Source organism: Sturnus vulgaris, chromosome W (assembly GCF_052056855.1).
Source record: "Sturnus vulgaris isolate bStuVul1 chromosome W, bStuVul1.hap1, whole genome shotgun sequence".
NCBI classification, from domain to species: domain Eukaryota; kingdom Metazoa; phylum Chordata; class Aves; order Passeriformes; family Sturnidae; genus Sturnus; species Sturnus vulgaris.
In genome coordinates this window covers 65,215,578-65,236,564 of record NC_142282.1, presented here as the reverse complement: position 1 = coordinate 65,236,564, position 20,987 = coordinate 65,215,578, and the positions used below count along the sequence as shown (strand labels likewise).

Genomic DNA, 20,987 nt, shown 5'->3' with positions numbered 1-20,987 from the left:
AATTTCTTATGTTATTAAGAGCTATCAAGCACAAAAAGAGGAAGTACATTTAATTACAAAGGCTATTTGAAGGGCTTTGAAATGCAAAGGCGGGTTGCCCCTTCCTGCTATCATGAAGGGCTCAGATGTGAGAAGTCAAGTACAAAGTAATTCCAGTTAAGGTAATAATCATGCCAAAACACTGCATGGCAGGTTCTGCTCTAAGTTTACTAAAAACTGTACAAATCTTGACCTCCAATAGAGTATCCATCTCAAGTCACCCCCTATGGTAACTCAGACTGATAGCGCTGTAGATTTAATCAGCATATGCAGCTTGATAACCAAGATGCCTTGGCAAGAGCAAACAGAGCTCTGAAGATTACAAGAAGATTGGATCAAGTCTGGCTGACAGGAAAGAAGATTTTACTAAGTAGGAATGTAAAGGTTTTCTGTGTGATGTTTAACTAAATGATTGTAGCAAAAATTACTAGCCTTCCTGTAAATGGTATATAAGCATATGTAGCACACAGTAAAATTTGGATTCTGATCATGATTCAGTAGTCCCCATCTCTCTCTCAATCGTCGATAATTAATGCTCCGGTGTGAGGAGAATAACCGGCCTAGTTGGCAGCAATTGGTGAGTCCCTGTGTCCTAGGGTGATGTTATGGTGTTTGTATCTCCAATCGTGTGTTCTGATTATGTTTGGTATTATGTCCTGTGCTTCCAGGACTGACTCTGAAAGTGAAGCTTTGTTTTGTCTTGTTATCAGCCGGCTCACCTCCCCCATGGTCTGTGTTTAGGAGAGGTTTTAGCTCAGCTTGCTTGCCTGCTTGCTTGCCTGCTCGCTCGCTTCTGCCTCTTTTTCTTTCCTTCGCTTTGCCCTTGCTTTTGCTTATTAGTTAGTTCAGCTAGGCAGTCCAACTTTTTCCCTGGACTGTTTTCTTTTCCACCCCGTCCCCTCCCTCTCCTGGATACCATCTGAACCTGTTCTGGACGGGGACCTGGGAAACCCCAAGAAACACCGGGAGTCTACACTCTGTCACCTGCAGCAGTCATTCCCCAGCGCCAGAGACTGATAACTGGGCGACCACTCGCCGGAGAGACTGAGTTTGTCATCCCTTCTGAACGGTGAAAGAGTTTTTTTGTCAGCTGGTGTTGTTTTTTTCTTGTGCTGGGGAGTGTTTTGCTTGTTAAATAAACAGGTTTTTTTCCCACTCTTCTCTGAGGAAATTCTTCCCGAACCCGGTGGTGGGGGGGAGGAGTCGTGGGAATTTTGCTGTCTGGGGGCTCCTTCTGGAGGTTTTCCCCCAAATTTGCCCTAAACCAGGACACCCTGGAACTTATTGTGTTGGTGAGAGAACCACGTCTGGGCCCACAATCACCTGTCCTGATGTGATGTGACAGGTGAGCCAGGGGAAACAAACTATGGGACAGGATATGTCCAATGAGAGAGACGTCTATAAAACCATGCTCGCTGATTAAGGCAAGCATGGCTCCCCCATCCCCAAGCATGACCTTAAGTCACTTCTACGATGGGTGTCACACATGTTTCCCGATACCACCCCTTTTTCTATTTTCACCCTCTGCTACTGTAACAGGGTCGGCATTAAACTCTACAACCTGGCCACTCTCCCTGGCCATGAGCCAGAATTGCAAATACTTCCTGCATGGAGGGTGGTTATGGACGCAATTCAAAAGCAAGGAGGGAGTGAGGCTGCCTGTGAAACTATCTCTGAAACGGCCATAACAACCGTGCTGGACCAAAACCTGCCCAGCTTGCTCTCCCCATCTGCTGTTCACACGCCCTCCCTAATGAGTGCCAGGGTTAGAGCCTGGTAGCCACCCACAGTCCCACTGCTAGATCACCAATGACCCCAGAGCCGCCAAACACCTACCGCTTATACAGGGGACACTGACTCTAGCAGTGAAGGGGAACTCGACCCTTTCCACCCCAGCCCCAAAAGAGATCCGGACTTATTCCCTATGGATACACATAATAATTGGTTACGGATAAAAAAGAAAGCCTTTAAGGAGAGAGACTTTGAGACTGTGGCAGAAATCTTTGTTGCCCCCGTGTGACTCGGCCTGAGGGTGGAAAACCCACAATGGGAGCCTTTGGGGCACTCAGAAATTAAGGAACTGTGCTGTACTGCAGTGGAATATGATTTGGGGTCTCCTTACTTCAGTGATTTATTAAGAGCAACTTTTACTACTCACCTCATGACTCCTCATGACATTAAGTCTCTGGCAAATCTTTTGCTTACACCGATATAATATGCAATATTCATGGCACAATGGAAAAAAAGACTGGAAAATTTACTTGCAACATTTGTAGGGCATGCTAACCAAGCCCTGGCTGCCTTAACTATTGACCACATGGCAGAGGAGGGGGTGCATACTGATCCTAATGGCCAAGCTGCTTTATCGAGAGAAGCCCTAGAGGGATTCACAGAGGCAGCTCGTTTGGCTTTTCTTAAGATTCCTGATGCCAGAACCCCACAACAGTCTTTCATAAATATTAAACAAGCTCCCCAGGAGCCCCATATGCAGTTTGTGGACAGATTAAAACAAACACTGGAGAGACAAATTGATAATGATCAAGCAAGGGAAGTTGTACTCCTTAAGCTGGCTATAGAAAATTCAAATTAAGACTGTAAGCGCCTCTTGAAATCCCTGCCCTCCGAACCTGAGCCCACATTGCTTCAAATGATAGAAGCCTGTAACCGCTTGGTGACATTGCAGCACACCACGACAATCACCTATCAGGCCATGGGGCAAGGCATAACTGATGCTTTTGCTGCCCTCAAATTAGTCCCCGGAAAGCAGTTGGTTTGCTTTGGTTGCAGGGAACCCAGACACATTAAAAGGGACGGCAAAAAAGCATGAATATGGAAACCCAAGACCCTGGATCTGTGCCCTCACTGTTGGAAAGACCCTCATTTAAGTAATCAATGCCGCTCTAAGTTTCACCAAAATAGCCAGCCTTTGCAGCAGGGAAACTTCTTTTGGAGTGTGGGGCTGAGACGTACAGAGAGAAATACCATAGCTGACACAGCAACCAGGAGAAATTTTCAGCTTTCAAACCACCCTGCCCCCACCCACCAGACCAACACCGACCTACGTGCAGCCACCCCAGGCAGTGCAGGAGTGGACATATCAACCAATAACACAGTAACGTTGTCTAACAGCACAATTTTTTGTCTCCCTACAGGCATCTATGGACCCTTGGCACCCAGTTACCACACATTGTTCATAGGTATATCATCTACCTCGATAACAGGATTGTTTGTGTTGCCAGGAGTCATAGACTCTTACTTGGTTGGGGAGATAAAGATCATGGCTTGGACCCCACAGCCACCCTGTGTGGTCCCAGCCGGGACCAAAATAGCCCAACTCATATTTTTCCCTGCAGCATCCTTATCTGCCCCCCCCCCCAATAGCTGAGCATAGGGGAGGCCGGTTTGGTTCAGGGTTCCACAAATTCTTTGGACACAACATATCACATCTCAGTGTCCCACATGCCAATGCAAAGTGACTCTGAAAGGCAAGGACATAGTCTTAACAGGCCTTATTGATACTGGTGCAGATTTAACTGTTATCTCTAAAAACCAATGGCCCAATGATTGGCCATTAATGACTGTGCCTTAGATGCTCTCAGGCATGGGGGGGTATAGTCAAAGCCTGCAAAGCCAACACTTAGTACAAATTAAAGGACCTGAGGGCCGGATTGCTACAGTCAAACCTTTTGTGTTTCCTATCCCCCTGGTTTTGTGAGGAAGGGATGTATTAACTTAGTGGGAAATTTTTATGCAGTCAAATTTTGCCTTGGGGTCACTGGAACGTGCAGCACTTTCAAACTGACTTGGAAAACTTCTGAGCCAGTATGGGTGAGCCACTGGCCCCTACCATTGCATAAACTGTGTGCATTAACAGAATTGGTTCAGCAACAACTCCAGAAAGGGCATATAGCCCCTTCTACCAGCCCTTGGAATTCCCCTGTGTTTGTTATTAAAAAACAAATGGGCAAGTGGCATTTGCTCCAAGACCTCCACAAAATTAAGTGTGTAATGGAGGAAATGGGAGCCCTGCAGCCTGGGCTCCCCTCTCCTACCATGATCCCTCTAAATTGGCATTTGACAGTCATTGATTTAAAAGATAGTTTTTTCAACATTCCTTTGTATCCTGATGATGCTCCAAAATTTGCTTTTTCAGTTCCTACCATAAATATGCAGGCGCCCTTGCAGCGATACCACTGGACTGTTTTACCTCAGGGAATGCGGAATTCTCCTATTTGCCAGTGGTATGTTGCTAAGGTTCTCAGTCCTGTTCGGCAGCAAATGCCTGATGTTCTTTTGTATCATTACATGGATGATATTCTTATAGCAGCTGAACAGCAGGAGATCATGGAGAAAAGCTTAGCCCTTGTCACCGAAGCTGTGAGTCAGGCAGGGCTTTGCATTGCTTCTGAAAATGTACAAAAATATCCTCCGTGAAGATATTTGGGATGGCACATTGGAGTCCACTCAATTTCTCCCCAAAATCTACAAATTTAGACTAACATTCGCACCTTACATGATGCACAGAAACTTTTGGGACCAATTAACTGGGTGCACTCTTTATTAGGAATCTCAAATGCAGAGCTGAGTCCTTTGTTTGAACTGCTAAAAGGGGACTCAGACCTTTTGTCACCTAGACGACTCAATTCACAGGCTCATCAAGCCCTGCAGGGCATTTGTGATGCCTTAGCAAACCGGCAAGCTGCACGCTGGGCACCTGAGCTGCCTTTCCTTTTAATAATCTTGCACCCAGCAAACAGCCCCATGCTTTGATATTTCAATGGAACTCCAATGCACCAGACCCTTTGCTTATCATTGAATGGATTTTTGTACCACACCAAGTGACCAAAACCATCAGTACCCAACATGAAATCATGGCTCAACTGATTGTTAAAGCCTGGCAGAGACTCACTTCTCTGGCAGAAGTGGATTTTTACATTATTTTTGTGCCTCTTACCACCTTTTATTTGGATTGGATATTTCAGGAATCTGAGGCTATTCAGATGGCCTTTGCTGAATTCAGCAGGCAAATCTCAATACACCCTCCAAAACATAAGCTTTTAACCCCTTTATTTCAATTGATAGAAAAACCAAAGAGGAGTGAGGTTCCACTTAAAGCCTTAACAATATTCACAGATGGTTCTGGTCGCTCCCATAAATCAATGGTGGTATGGAGAGATCCCTCATCTGGTACTTGGAAATCACATGTGTCCACAGTAGATGGGTCACCCTAAATTGTTGAACTAGCTGTTGTTGTCAGAGCTTTTCAAAGATTTTCTGATCCCTTTAATTTGGTAACAGATTCAGCTTATGTTGCAGAAATTGTGATGAGAGCTGAAGCATCAGTTTTGAAAGAGGTTGAAAATTCACAACTCTGTTATTGGTTCCAGCTCCTTGTTTTTTCCTTAGAAAATAGAACATCTCCTTACTTTGTTATGCATATTCGATCGCATACAGACCTTCCCGGATTTTTGGCTAAAAGGAATAGGCAGGCTGATCTTTTAACAATGCCTGTACAAAATTCTGTTCTACCTAATAAGATGGAGCAGGCTAAATTGAGTCACTAATTTTTTCACCAGAATGCTGCTGCTTTGATTCGGAACTTTGGCATTACTAAAGCCCAAGCTTCAGCGATTATCGCTGTTTATCTTGACTGCCAAAGGTGTTCCTTTCCATCTGTTGCAGGAGGTGTTAATCCCAGAGGACTTCAAAGCCTTTAAATCTGGCAGACAGATTTTACCCATTTTTCTGATTATGACCGTTTAAAATACATTCATTCCTCTATCGACACCTTTTCTGGTGCTCTTTTCACATCAGCCCATTCAGGGGAAAAATCTAAAGATGTCTGTAAACACTACTGCTGCTTTTGCAACTCTTGTTATACCTTCTGAGGTAAAAACAGATAATGCCCCACTTATATTTCCCATCGAGTTGTTACCTTTTTTGCTCTATGGGGAATTACTCACAAAACAGGTATTCCTCATTCCCCAACAGGCCAGTCTATCATTGAACCAGCTCATGGCTCTCTCAAGCATCTCTTAATACAACAGAAAGGGAGGGGTGGAGATGGCACACCTGCCGAGAGACTGTAGAAAGCCCTTTATGTTTTTAACTTTTTTATTGTTCTTTTATGGACCCGAATCCACTGATTGTTTGACATTTTAATTGTAATTCACAATTGCAACTAAAGGAAAAGCCCCCTGTTTTAGTAAAAGACCCAGAATCCAGCAAAATATTGGGGCCTTATCCTTTGATCACCTGGGGAAGAGGCTTTTCATGTGTCTCCACAGAGAATGGTCCCAAGTGGATTCCAACAAAGAATGTGAAGCCATTTCAAGAATCCCTGATTGCAGCACCTGAGGACCCACCTGTAATACCAGCATCGGAGGAGGACCCTCAGGAACAGGACCTCGCCACCACATCAACAGCTGTTTAACTTCTAACTGACTTATGCCCTTGGGAAAATGGTTTGGATTACCTAAGGTATCAGGGTTTACAGGGTTAGGTTGTCCCATCTGGGAGAACCAGTACTCCATACATCATGCACAAATTCAACAGGTAGTGTGTGAGTATAAGTTTGGTTTACCTCAACAATTGGAAATTACTCCAGAGCAGTGGCTTACTGCCACTGAGAATAAGGAAAAACAATGACTTCCCAAATGTTATGGTATTTACTGGAAATTGTTTCTAGTGCTGAGACCTGGTGTGTTAACCAACCAAAAACAAATGTCTGGGCAACCTTAGCAAATATTACACTACAAGATACATTGTGTTTGGCCACTGCGCCCCCAGATAATCCCTTTTCAACCTGCCTTGTTGCTCTGCCCCTAGACAATTGGCCTTGCCTGCCTCAGGCAAATATAGTGTTTCAAAACAGCAATCATGATGACACCTGGGACCAGTGGACCCCTTATCTTTCCCTGGCATCCCTTGAGCCTCAGGAGTTATAACTTCTGGGCTCAGTGAAAATGGATTTTTGTGTAAGGTATAATTATTCTGAGAAAAATCAGTCTAAGGCATGGGATGTTTCCCCTCACCACCCTATGTATAAAAATGCAAGTGCTTGGTGTAATTATACATCTGGAATAATTTCTCGCTCCACCAATGCTCCTTTACTTTTATCTCATGGAGTATTTTTAATTTGTGGGGACAAGTCCTGGCCTGCCATCCCATTGCATATTAAAGGAGGACAATGTAGCCTTGGGCAATTATCCCTTTTAACCCCAAACATGTCACATGTCCATGATTTTTCAACATAAGTATCCCTCTAGAATTAAGAGAACCTTACATGCTTTTGACAAAGATTGTGATGGCCAGCTTGATTTTTGGTCTAAGGGACAGTGATGAGCAGCATCATTTTTTACCCCTGGTGTAGCAGCAGCAAAAGCCTTAGGTTTACTTAACCGATTAGGCTGTTGGCTAGCTGTTGGGGGTTGTGTTTTTCCTTTTCCTCTCTATGGAATTTTTGCCATTGACCTGATAAGAAAGCGCTGATGGCTAGGTGCTAGCGCTGATGGCTAGTGACAGGGGGAAGGGGGAGGAAAGGCAGGGGAAAGGGGGCAGAAAAACTGCGAGATCAGCAGCAAGTAAAGGGAGGGGGAGGCACTGGATCTCCTCCATTTGCTTGTGAAGTTGGTGGAGAACGGTCACTGCTGTTCCTCCCACCCCCGCCATCCCAACGCCAGGAGCCACCTTTTCTGCTGTTGGATCCCCGCACTGCTGCCTTCTCACTTCAGCCTGCTATCTCCAAGTACCCTGCTGAGCACCGAAACGGACACTGCCCCAAGAATCTGTGAGCAGAGCCTCTCGTCCTTCCCTTTCCCACCTGGGACACTGCCACCATGACCCCCAGCACTCCTGCAGCTGCGCAGGATCTGCCCCTGTCCACCACCAGTAACTGCACCAGAGGGAAGGGTGCCTGTGGCCAAGAACGACTGGAACTGGGTTACTGTTCTGTTTGTTGTTAATTTCATAGTTGTTGTTTTGTTTGTCTCGTTAGAAATACTAGTAAAGAACTGTTATTTCTATCCCCATATCTTTGCCTGAGAACTGCTTAATTCCATAATTCAAACCCTAAAATAAGGTGTAAACAAGCTGCAATTAGATGATGGGTATGACTGGCTATATCAGCTCCTGGGAGATTGGGGACTCACTGACTGGGTTAGGAATTTGGTTAAAGTAGGCTTATATGTATTAGGCATTATATTATCCGTTGTATTATTTATTCCTTTTATTTTAGAGTGTGTGAAAAATTTAATAGACAAATGTTGGGGGTTGAATTGTTCCCTTTTCTTTCTGTGGAATTTTTCCCATTGTTATGCTAAGTATTTCCAGCTACACCTTAGTAGTAACAGTTTCTCTCACAGGGGGGTGGGGACAGGGGGAACACCGGAAAAGAAAAGGTGGGACAGGGGCCTGGGCTCTCGCTCGCTCTCTAACTCACTTCTGGAGTCAAAGGAAGACAGCCAGGGCTCCAACCTAGCATCATCCCCCCCATCCCAACGACGGGAGCCACATTCCCTGCCATCAGACATTGCAGTGCTGCCTTCCCACTTCATCCTACAACCTCCGGACACTCTGCTGAGCACCACGACTGACACCATGAGAGGGGAGTCGCTCCTCCATCCCTCTCACACCTGGGCCACTGCCGCCATCACCCAGCCCTCTTCGACTACGTGGGACCTGCCCTGCCCCCACCACTGGTAACTGAGCACAGGGAGAGGGAGCCTGTGGCCAAAAAAGAACTGGAACTGAGTTATACTGTTCTGTTGTGTTGTCAATTTTTATAGCTGTTGTTGTTTCTTTTGTTTGCCTTGTTAAATATATCAGTAAAGAACAGTTATTCCTACCTCCCATATCTTCTGCCTGAAAGCCCCGATTTCAAACTATAATAATTAGAAGGGAGGGGGTTGCACTCTCCATCTCAGGGAAGGGGTTCTTGCCTTTCCTTAGCAAATACCTGTCTTTCAAACCAAGACAGATTTTGGCGCCCAACGTGAGGCATTGCCTGAGGGCAGTGAGAGCAGGATGTAAAAAGGAATAACAGACAGTTCTTCAGTTACCTAAGTTTGTGTTAGGTGGAACTATGTTGTCCAACTTACCCTGGTTTGGCCTCCATGTGGTCACTGCTATATCTCTCCCATTTGCAAGCCCTTTTTTGAACATCAGTCTCATAACCAAGGTTACTGTGGCTATTATCCAGTTCATTTTGTGGGTTGATCAGTTGAGGAATTCATGGATTTTTAATTTTCTCTGGAAGATGGCCACATGGATTCAGAGCTATCGCACTCTAAGCGTGTGATTTGGGGCTACTTCAATAATGGTACTTACTGTGAGGAAGTGACAGCAGGAGAAATTTTCTCCCAACCCATCACCCAGTTTTTCAAGTCCACCCCACCAGTTTTCAAGGGGTTAAAATCCGCTCTAAATGCTAATGACATTATACCGTGGCTGGTGTTGCTGATATCCCTGTTAAACCTGTTCTATCTAACATTCAGAGATAAAGGGAGAGTGACTTGAATAACAACCCTGATACCTACCCCAGGAAATAGTGATGCTGCCCCAGAGCCTGACCCTGTTTCAGAGACTAGGGATGTTACCCCAGAGCCTGACCCTGCCCCAAAAGCCTGACCCTGCTCCACAGCCCACCTCAGAAAGGAAGCACTCAGAGAGGGTAGGGGTTCTAGCGAAGGGGATACGTGAGATGAGCCAGATACTGAAGAAGTACCTTTCCCCAGCTGGTGACAAACCCTCCTCTTGCCTTAAAGATGGTGCAGCAGTGGAACCCACAGATGTTACATCTGTCCAGGTTCCAGCTGAACTGCAAGGGCACTCACACCCAGCAGTGTTGCATCTCCCTAGATGTATTGGAAATGGTAGATTCCGTGACCCCTGCAATGTCCTGTGGTCTGGTCCCTCTCCCCTCCTGGCCATACCTACCTGGCCGAGATCAAATTTCTTCCTGCCCCCCTTTCAGACCCTAGAAAAGACCTGTGCCCTCTGACCTCGCCCTCTTTCTCTCCCTCTTGACCTCTTTCCCTCGCTCTTTCGCCCTCTTTCTTTTTCTCTTTCTATCTCCTGTCGCTCCTGGGGAACCACAAGAAATAAACTCTGCAACCTCCCCAGGGAGAAAGAGCCTCTTTTGTTATCTTTTACTTACGTTCATGTGGCAGATCCCGAGGCTTCACCCTAACAGCTGAGCTAGTCAGGACCAAAGGGTGAAGACTCAATAAGGGTCCAAAAAGCCACAGTTGGCGCTCATGTGGTTGGTCTCTACAGAGAAACCCACGACCAGCTGTGACTCCCATTTTCGGGATTCAAGAAGCCTTGGAGCTGATCAACTACCATAATTTCTTTGAGCTGCATTTTGTGCAGTTCGAACACTTTTAAGGACTAACCGAGAGCCTGTCAGGAGCCCAGGCAGGTCGGTTCTGGATGGAGACCCACTACAGTTACACAGACGCCTCTGCCTGCAAGATAAAAGGGTGAGTGAAAGCGTCCTTTCGTGGCGGGTGGGTTCCTGGAGCTCCGCAGGAGGGTCTCACCATGGCATTTGGCCAGCGCGGCACCGCTCGAGAGAGGCGGCGGCGCGGAGGTGTGCGCGGCACGCGTGCGGCTGGGCAACCCGGCGGGCACACGATTGGTGCAGCGCACGGGGTGCGGTGCACGGGATGGGGGGGGGCTGGATGCGGCCACCTCAGGCGTGGCGCAGCAGGCAGGCAGCTTTGATCGGTTTCAAAGTGGCGGCATCGGTTTTTTTTACGGTTTTTGCGGTTTTTTGCAGCTCGACTCGGCCACATAGGTCCCTAAAGCGGCGAAATTTACATCAGCTCCGCAGCCAGTAAAGCCTGAAAACCATGCTGTACCTGGCACAATTTAACAACTAACTCTTTTCCTGTGTTTTAACTGTAGTGGGGTATATATAGTGGCAAGTTGCTAAACATCATGGGCTTACAGCAATCTGCCCTACAAAAGGGTATAAAATCCCAACACAGGGAAATATTAAGTTCAGGAAATGTTTTAATATCTAAGAAAAGATTAGCCCGTTTTGCAAGCTGGCTTTCTGTGGAAACATCAGACCTTGAATTGCAAGATATAAATTCGATTTCATTTTGGGATGAAATAGGGGATTTATTAACTTTAAAAGTGGAAAATGGAGATAAAACAGCCTCTGTATTCCTCCCGATATTCTTACAAATTCGGAAACCTTTAATTCAGACAGAAAACAAAAGGCAGCAGCAGCAAAACAGTTCAGATTCACCTTCCCTTTCCCCAAAACCCTATAACCTGGACCTGGAGGGGACCCACGGGTCTCCCCGGGAACCGCAGGGCACCCAGCACAGCTGTAGCTGCTCTGGGCCCCTAAGTCCTCCCCAGTATCCTGGTTCTGATGATTTTTCGAAAATTGCCAGCTCTCCTTCCTTGTACCCTTCCCACCCAAGGGTTTTTCCTTCGGGGCACTGTTCCGAAAGCTATAAAAGTAATTTCCCTTCCCTTCAGGGCAACAGCCATGTGGCTACACCTGAAGGGGTCAAGGTCCAAGATAGCTTTGGCCATGCGATAGAGCGAGTGGGGGGGGGTCCCATATGCTGGCAGCCACGTGTTTCCTCCTTCATCCCACAACCCCCTTTACCCTCTGGTCCCTGCCCCTAACCCTGTCCCCTCCCATAACCCATCCCTGCCCTCGGCTGCCTTGCCCCCTCCCCCTTCCAAAACGCTGACCTACATGACGGCACCCTGCAACCCCGCCCACACGTGTTGCAACCCTGAATCCCACCACCACACCCCTGCTCCAGTTTCACATTCCTTCCCTCCAAGCTACTGCGGGAGGGGGGGGGGGGCAGTGGAGCCCCTGCTGGGTTCAGTGCCGGTGGGGGTGGGGGTGTATCAGCTCACAGCCCCTGCGGGACAGATGGGGTCCCTGTGGTGGGGGGGGGGGGGGGGGGGGGGGGGAGATGGGCAGCTTCCCAGGCCCGGTGGGGGGGGGTTGCCCAGCCCTGGAAGTCAACACCTGGGAGAAGAGTATGTACCATGAGTTGCTCCTGTAGTTTATCTCGGTAGAAGAAGTTATCAACGTTTGTCCTATCAAGATAAAAAGGAAATTTGGAAAGTACAGAGAGAATTTGGCAGAAATAGTGAAATCTTTAAAGGCATGATGAGAGCCACATTTAGCTCAAATGAACTGGTTCCATATGATATCAAAGAGCTTTTCCGATGTCTGTTAACTCCCTCAGAATATCATCTATGGGAAAGCCTGTGGAAAAGATCTTTGAAAGTGCTTTTACAAGAGCTTTTACAAAGCTCACATGATGCAAAAGATGCTGATAATAATGACATAACATATGAACACCTATGTGGGGAAAAGAACTGGCATTGCCCCGAGAGCCAAACCAGAGTACTATCCAAGTCTGTCCTGGATAAAATATGCAATGTTGCAGAAAAGGCTTTTAATCAATTACCAACAGTAGATATCAAGGGTAGTTATGTTAACATTAAACAGTTTGCTTCTGAGAATTTCTTACAGTTTGTAGACCGCCTTCGTGTGCAAGTGGAAAGACAGGTGTCTGATCCGGTGGTACAAGCCAAATTAATTAAAGAGATGGCTCAGAGGAATGCTAATGAAACCTGCAGTAGGGTTATCCTCAGCCTTCCCCTCGAGCCAGCACCTAGCTTAGCACAGATGATAGAAGCCTGCGCCAGGAAAGCAGAACTGCTCAGTGGAGACGAGAGAAATCCAGGACTGGCACACCCAAAGACCATGGCAGCTGTAACACCAGAAGCCAAGAAGCAACCAATGTCACCAGAGCAGCTGCAGCAGATCATCTGCTTCCAGTGCAAGAAGCCAGGACACTTCGCCAGAGACTGTCCACACAACCAGAAACAGAAGAAGTCCAACAAACAAAAAAACTAGCTTTACAGCGCGCACCCGCCTTTAACACAACAGCGCGCTCAGCTATAAATACTGCGGGCTCCACACTAGTAAAGGACTCTCTCTTAAAAAAAAAAAGGGGAGGATGGAATAGAGGGTGTGGGGATGCATGGCAATGAAAACTTTAAATGTTCAATTAACAAGGTTTGGAAGCCACTAGGCCGTTTTAGGCTTGTGACTACCAAAGGTTTTCATTTCAGGTCACCTGATTGGACAGTCATAACAGTGGACTTACCTAACAGTACACAGGAAGTGACGTTAAACCACATGAAGCTGGACAGTGAGTACTTTGTTTTTGGGGACACAGCACACACACCCCTAGAGATTGAGGTAGCTCCCATGACCATCAAGGGAAGCATAACCTGCCTCATTCTCCTGGCACAATGTCCTCTACCACTATATTACCTGGTTGAAGGACAAATCCTCGCCCAGGCCATTCCCGTCCCAGCGGAGGTCCCAGTAGATGGAAAATCACCTGAAGTCTACTGGGCAGAAGTGGTGGGTGAAGAAAAACCTTCTCTGGCATGCAACCTAACCCATTGACCAGACCACCTCCATGTGGAGGGGGTACTGGACACAGGCGCCAATGTGACTATCATACCCGAGAGGATGTGGCCGTCACATTGAGAACTTCAGCCTGTGGCAGGCAAAAAGCAAGGTGTAGGAGGAGTAAAATTGGCAAAAATATCAAAAAGCATCGTGGAAATTGAAGGGCCGGATGGAAAATTTGATAGTGTCCGTCCATTTGTTACAGACTATAAATGCCCTCTATGGGGGAGAGACACCATGTCCCAGTGGGGGGTGAAATTGATTATTCCTAAGACTCCTTGGGATTTTTAGAGGCAGCCACTGTAGAGGGCCCTACCCAAAAATTGAAATGGCTAGATGATACTCCAAAGTGGGTAGCACAGTGGCCGATGAGTAAGGAGAAGCTCAGGGCGCTTGAAGAGCTTGTGGAGGAGCAATTGGCTAAAGGCCACATAGAGGAGACCACACGTCCGTGGAATTTTCCGGTCTTTGTAATAAAGAAGCCGGGGAAGGTCAAGTGGAGGCTGGTCCACGACCTCCGGGGAATAAACAAAGTGATTGAGGACATGGGGTGACTCCAACCTGGGATGCCTTCTCCAACGATGCTTCCCAGAGATTGGCAATTGGCTGTTCTAGACATCAAGGACTGTTTCTTCCACATTCCTCTACACCCAGAAGATGCCCCACGGTTTGCCTTCTCGGTTCCTACCATCAATCGAGAAGCCCCAATGAAGCGCTACCACTGGAAAGTTCTTCCGCAAGGCATGAAATGTAGTCCCTCCATCTGCCAGTGGCATGTGGCCTAATTGCTGTCCCCAGTGTGTGCTCAGGGAAGGGAAGCCATCATCTTGCATTACATGGATGATGTGCTTGTGTGTGCCCCCGATAACTCTCTACTCCAAGACACACTTGACCTAGTGGTTAAAGTTTTAACCTCTGCTGGATTTCAATTGCAGGAGGACAAAGTCCAAAAGATGCCACCTTGGAAGTACCTGGGCTTGGAAATTACTGCACAGACCATTGTTCCGCGGAAATTGGAAATTAATTGTAATCCAAAAGCCTTAGCAGATCTCCATTCCTTGTGTGGGTCTTTGAATTGGGTTAGGCACTGGCTAGGCCTCAGTAATGAGGACCTAGAACCTCTCTTCAATTTATTGAAGGGGAAAAGAGAGCTGGTTTCTCCCAGGGAACTGACCCCAGAGGCAAAGACGGCAATCGAAAAGGTACAAAAGACTTTAGGAGAGAGGCAAGCTCATCGTTACCAGCCCGAGCTGCCCTTCAAATTCATTGTCCTAGGAAAACTGCCACACTTACACGGGTTAATATTCCAATAGATCGAGGGGAAGAGAGAGTCACTCTTAATCATGGAGTGGGTCTTCCTCTCCCACCAAACATCCAAAACCATCACTAAGCCACAAGAGATGATAGCTCAGCTGATTCGGAAAGCAAGAATGAGACTGTATGAACTGGCTGGTTGTGACTTCACATGTATTCACCTCCCTGTTAAACTGTCTGAGGAGGGAAGGAACTCTCCTGAGAGATTGACTAAAGAGATGTTTGAGCATTTGCTCCAGAGCAATGCCAGTCTCCAATTAGCCCTGGACAGCTATAGAGGACAAATATCAGTCCATGCCCCGTCTCACAAGCTGTTTAATGAGGAATTCCACCTCATTCCTCGTGAGGAGTCGGAGACCACTCAAAGCTCTCACAGTGTTCACGGATGCATCCGGGGCTTCCCACAAGTCAGTGATGACTTGTAGAAATCCCCAGCCTCAGCATTGGGAAGCTGATGTTGAGTTTGTGGAGGGATCACCCCAGGTAGCTGAACTGGCAGCAGTCGTGAGAGCCTTTGAGAAGTTCTCGGAGCCAATCAACTTGGTAACAGACTCAGCCTATGTAGCGGGGGTAGTGTCCAGGGCAGAGCAGGCAGTGCTCAGAGACATCGAAAATGAGCAGCTTTTCAGGTTGCTTTCCAAACTAATTTATTTGATTTCTCATAGAGAACATCCGTTCTATGTGATGCATGTGAGGTCACACACAGATTTGCCAGGCGAAATTGCAGAAGGGAACCGTCAGGCAGATTCCCTTGCAACTCCAGCAGAACAAGCAACCCCAGCAGAACAAGCACGCCTTCCTGACATCTTCCAACAGGCAAAGCTGAGCCACCAGCAGTATCATCAGAATGCACCAGGTCTGATGCATCAGTTCCAGCTAACACAGAGTCAGGCTCGAGCCTTTGTGGCCACCTGTCCCAACTGTCAGCTCCAGACCATGCCATCAATGGGCATGGGGGTTAACCCCCGAGGTCTTGGCAGTTGTGATGTATGGCAAACAGACATCACACACATTCCTAGTTTTGGTTGCCCCAAATATGTGCATGTTAGCATTGACACATATTCAGGCGCAGTCTATGCCTCTGCCCACGCAGGAGAAAGGGCAATGCACACCAAACAACACCTAGTGCAAGCCTTTTCAGTGTTGGGGATCCCTAGGGAAATCAAAACTGATCAGGGCCCCGCGTATGAGTCCAAGGAGTTCCTGGAATTCGTCCAGCAATGGGGAGTGGAACATAAAACTGGCACCTCCCACTCCCCCACAGACCAAGGTGTAGTAGAGCGAGCCAATCAGACGCTCAAGCAGGTCTTGGCTGAACAGAGCAGTTCAACTGCGTGGATGTCTCCACAGCAGAAGCTCTGCAAAGCCATATTTACTATCAATTTCCTGAATTGTTCATTTGAGAACATGAGTCCACCTGTGGTACGTCACTTTAACAGTGGTAAACAGTTCAAGTTATCCCAACATCCTCCAGTCTTGATTAGGGACCCAGAAACTTGGGAAATCAAAGGTCCCTATGAGCTCGTTACCTGGGGGCGTGGCTATGAGTGCATATCCACTCCCTCAGGCTCTTGGTGGATTCCCCAAAAGTGGGTGAAACCGTATGTCCCCAAACATCCTGCTCCAAATGAGGGGAACGAGGAGCAGGTGGCTGTGGCTTCAAAAAGAACACGCCGCCCGAAAAAAGGAAAGGAAATCCTCATAGAGGATGACATTCTGGCAGATAGAGACTTTTAACAGGTTTTATAATGTTTGTCTTTCCTTTTAGAGAAAACCTTCCCTCCACTCAGTCCTGTAATGAACCCCATCCAAGTTGTCTTCCTGTTAACACTGAACAGTTTAGCAGCTGCATGGATCGTCCCTCAGCCACGTCAGAACATCTGGGTGACCCTGGCACAGACACTCCAAAATCGTGCTGCTATAGATTTTCTCCTACTGCTGCATGGACATGAGTGACAGGAATTTGAAGGACTTTGCTGCATGGACCTGACCTCGAGAGCTCCTAACATCCATGCTACCCTCCAAAACATGAACAACCTGATTGGACAAAAGAAGCAAGAATCTGAAGATTGGTTCAATGAACTGTTCAAAGGCTGGGGACTCACAGGGTGGTGGGCAAAATCATAATTTGAATCAAGATGAACCTAATATCCTTCTTTCAACTTTGTTAAACAAAAAACGGGGAGATGTTGCATCTCCCTAGATGTATTGGAAATGGTAGATTCCGTGACCCCTGCAATGTCCTGTGGTCTGGTCCCTCTCCCCTCCTGGCCATACCTACCTGGCCGAGATCAAATTTCTTCCTGCCCCCCTTTCAGACCCTAGAAAAGACCTGTGCCCTCTGACCTCGCCCTCTTTCTCTCCCTCTTGACCTCTTTCCCTCGCTCTTTTGCCCTCTTTCTTTTTCTCTTTCTATCTCCTGTCGCTCCTGGGGAACCACAAGAAATAAACTCTGCAACCTCCCCAGGGAGAAAGAGCCTCTTTTGTTATCTTTTACTTACGTTCATGTGGCAGATCCCGAGGCTTCACCCTAACAGCTGAGCTAGTCAGGACCAAAGGGTGAAGACTCAATAAGGGTCCAAAAAGTCACACAGCAGCAGTTGCCCCTGTGGAAACTAGGAAGTCTAAGATGAAAACAAGGCACCTAGATAATAAGAGTCAAGAAGGAGTACCCTCACAACCAGCAGAGGAGCCAGAGGTTGAGATCATCATCGAGTCCCTGTCGTATAAGAGTCTCCGTAACCTGCGAAAAGACATTGTACGATGGGGCCATGAGGCTTTTACAATCTGGTTACTGCGGGTCTGGGACCTTATGGGTACAAGTGTGCGACTGGAGGGTACTGAGGCAAGGAATTTGGGATCCTTGTCCCAGGACTCAGGTGGGCTTTTAAAATAGATGTTGTAGTGGCAGAAGGTATTAAGCAGTTAAACACCTTGCCTGGACTATCAGAAAACCCATCTGCAGTGGGACTCCTAAAGGCGGAAGAGCAACAGGTGCCAATTGCTACCTCGACAGTGCACCGCCGGCACTACTGGACGAATCGAGATGCTGTGATCCCCATCCACAAGATGATCTATGAGCTGGAGCCAAGGGGTGGTCAGTAAGGTACACTCACACTTCAACAGCCCCATCCAGCTTGTGCGCAAGTCTGATGGAGAATGGAGAATAACTGTGGACTATTGTGCATTGAATGAAGTGACTCCACCACTGAGTGCTGCTGTGCTGGACATGCTGGAACACCGGTACTAGCTGGAGTTCAAAGCAGCAAAGTAGTATGCCACCATTGACATTGCCAATGCATTTTTCTCCATGCCTCTGGCAGCAGAATTCAGGCCAGTGTTTGCTTTCCCCTGGAGGGGTGTGCAGTACACCTGGAACCGACTGCTCCAGGTATGGAAACACAGCCCCACCATCTGTCATGGACTGATCCAGGCTGCACTGGAGAAGGGTGGAGCTCCAGAACATCTGCAGTACATTGACGACATCATTGTGCGGGGGAACCTAGCAATGGAGGTATTTCAGAAAAAAGATAATCCAAATTCTTCTGGGAGCCAGATTCACCATTAAAAAGAGCCAAGTCAAAGGGCCTGCCCAAGAGATCCAGTTCCTGGGAGTAAAGTGGCAAGATGGACGGTGCCAGATTCCCACTGAGGTCATCAGTAAGATCACTGCAATGCACACAACCTTTCCTAGGTGCCATAGGCTTTTGGAGGATGCACATTCCCGAGTACAGCCAGATTGTGAGCCCTCTTTACCTGGTCACCCGCATAAAGAACAATTTCCGCTGGGGCACTGAGCAGCAGCAAGCCTTGGCCCAGATCAAGCAGGAGATCGCTCATGCGGTAGCCCTTGGCCCAGTCAGAACAGGATCAGAAGTGAGGAATGTGCTTTACTCTACAGCCGGGAACCATGGTCTGTCCTGGAGCCTTTGGCAGAAGGTGCCTGGTGAGACTCGAGGCCAACCTCTGGGATTCTGGAGCCGAAGTTACAGAGGGTCCGAGGCAAACTACACTCCCAACAGAGAAGGAGATCTTGGACGCCTATGAAGGAGTTCAAGCAGCCTCAGAGGTGATTTGCACTGAAAAACAACTCCTCCTGGCACCCCAACTACCACTGCTGGAGTGATTGTTCAAAGCAAAGGTTCCCTTGACCCACCATGCCACCGACACCACATGGAGCAAGTGGATTGCCCTCATCACGCAATGCGCCTGTATTGGAAACCTGAATCGCCCTGGGATTTTGGAGATAATTACCAACTGGCCGGAAGGGGAAGACTTTGGTCTTGGTGACAAAGAGAAACAGGAACAAGTGACCCGGGCCGAAGAAGCCCCACCATATAACCAACTGCCAGCAGATGAAACATGCTATGCTCTTTTCACTGATGGTTCCTGCCACATCGTGGGGATGAACCGGAAGTGGAAAGCAGCCTTATGGAGCCCCACACGACAGGTTGCACAAGCTACCGAAGGAGAAGGTGGATCGAGTCATCTTGCTGAACTCAAAGCTGTTCAGCTGGCCCTGGACATTGCTGAAAGAGAGAAGTGGCCAAAGCTCTACCTTTACACTGATTCATGAATGGTAGTCAATGCTCTGTGGGGTTGGCTGGAAAGGTAGAAAAAGGCTAACTGGCAATGTAGGGGAAAATCAATCTGGGCTGCTGATGAGTGGAAAGACATTGCCACCCGGGTAGAGAAGCTGCTTGTGAAAGTCTGTCACGTAGATGCCCATGTCCCCAAGAGTCGGGCTAATGAGGACCACCAACACTATGAGCAGGTAGACCAGGCTGCACAGATAGAGGTGTCAAAGATAGATTTAGATTGGCAACACAAGAGAGAATTGTTCCTGGCTCGATGGGCCCAGGATGTCTCAGGTCATCAGGGCAGAGATGCCACCTATAAGTAGGCACGAGACCAAGGGGTGGATCTAACCATGGACAGTATTTCTCAAGTTATCCATGACTGTGAGACGTGCGCTGCCATCAAGCAAGCCAAGCGGGTGAAGCCTCTCTGGTATGGGGGGCGATGGTCCAAATATAAGTATGGAGAGGCCTGGCAGATTGACTACATCACACTGCCTCAAATCCGCCAGGGCAAGCGCTATGTACTGACCATGGTGGAAGCCACCACTGGATGGTTAGCGACCTACCCTGTGCCTCATGCCACTGCTCAGAACACCATCCTGGGTCTGGAAAAACAAGTTCTTTGGAGGCATGGTACCCCTGAGAGAATTGAGTCAGACAATGGGACTCATTTCAAGAACAGCTTTATAAACACCTGGGCTAGAGAACACTGCATTGAGTGGGTGTACCATATCCACTACCACGCACCAGCTGCAGGGAAAGTTGAACGGTGCAATGGCCTGCTTAAAACCACCTTGAAGGCACTGGGTGGGGGAACTTTCAAGAACTGTGAGATTAATCTACCAAAGGCCACATGGTTAGTGAACACCCGAGGTTCCACTAACCAAGCAGGCCCTGCCCAATCGGAGCCCTTGGGAATATCAGATGGAGATAAGGTTCCAGTGGTACACATGAGAGGCATGCTAGGAAAAACTGTTTGGGTGAATCCTGCCTCCAGCAAAGACAATCCCATCTGGGGAGTTGTATTTGCTCCGGGACCAGGTTGCACCTGGTGGGTGATGCAAAAGAATGGAGAGACCCGATGCATACCCCAAGGAGACCTTGTTTTAGGGTGAAATACCTATAGTACTGCGCCTATGTCTCTAACTGCATGTATGTATATAATTTAACAGTTTTAATTTGATGTAGCATATTAGTATGGAAAAAAATCAGGGGTGGATAATGTTGGGGGTTGAATTGTTCCCTTTTCTTTCTGTGGAATTTTTCCCATTGTTATGCTAACTATTTCTGGCTACATCTTAGTAGTAACAGGTTTTCTCACGGGGGGGGGGCACAGGGGGAACACCGGAAAAGAAAAGGTGGGACAGGGGCCTGGGCTCTGGCTCTCGCTCTCTCACTCGCTCGTGGAATCAAAGGAAGACAGGCAGGGTTCCTACCTAGCATCCTCCCTGCCATCCCAACGCCAGGACCCACGCTCCCAGCTGTCGGACATCGCTCTGCTGCCTTCCCACTTCATCCTACAACCTCCGGGCACTCTGCTGAGGACCACAACTGACACCGTGAGGGGGGAGTCGCTCCTC

The 20,987-nt window shown here is 47.8% G+C and overlaps 1 protein-coding gene across 7 annotated transcripts in view; it reads right to left on the bottom strand.

The window, feature by feature from the left end:
- LOC148220323 (transportin-1-like) overlaps window positions 1–20,987 on the bottom strand; it is a 143,553-nt gene that overhangs the window by 51,093 nt on the left and 71,473 nt on the right. The gene's annotated exons all lie outside the window — the stretch shown is intronic.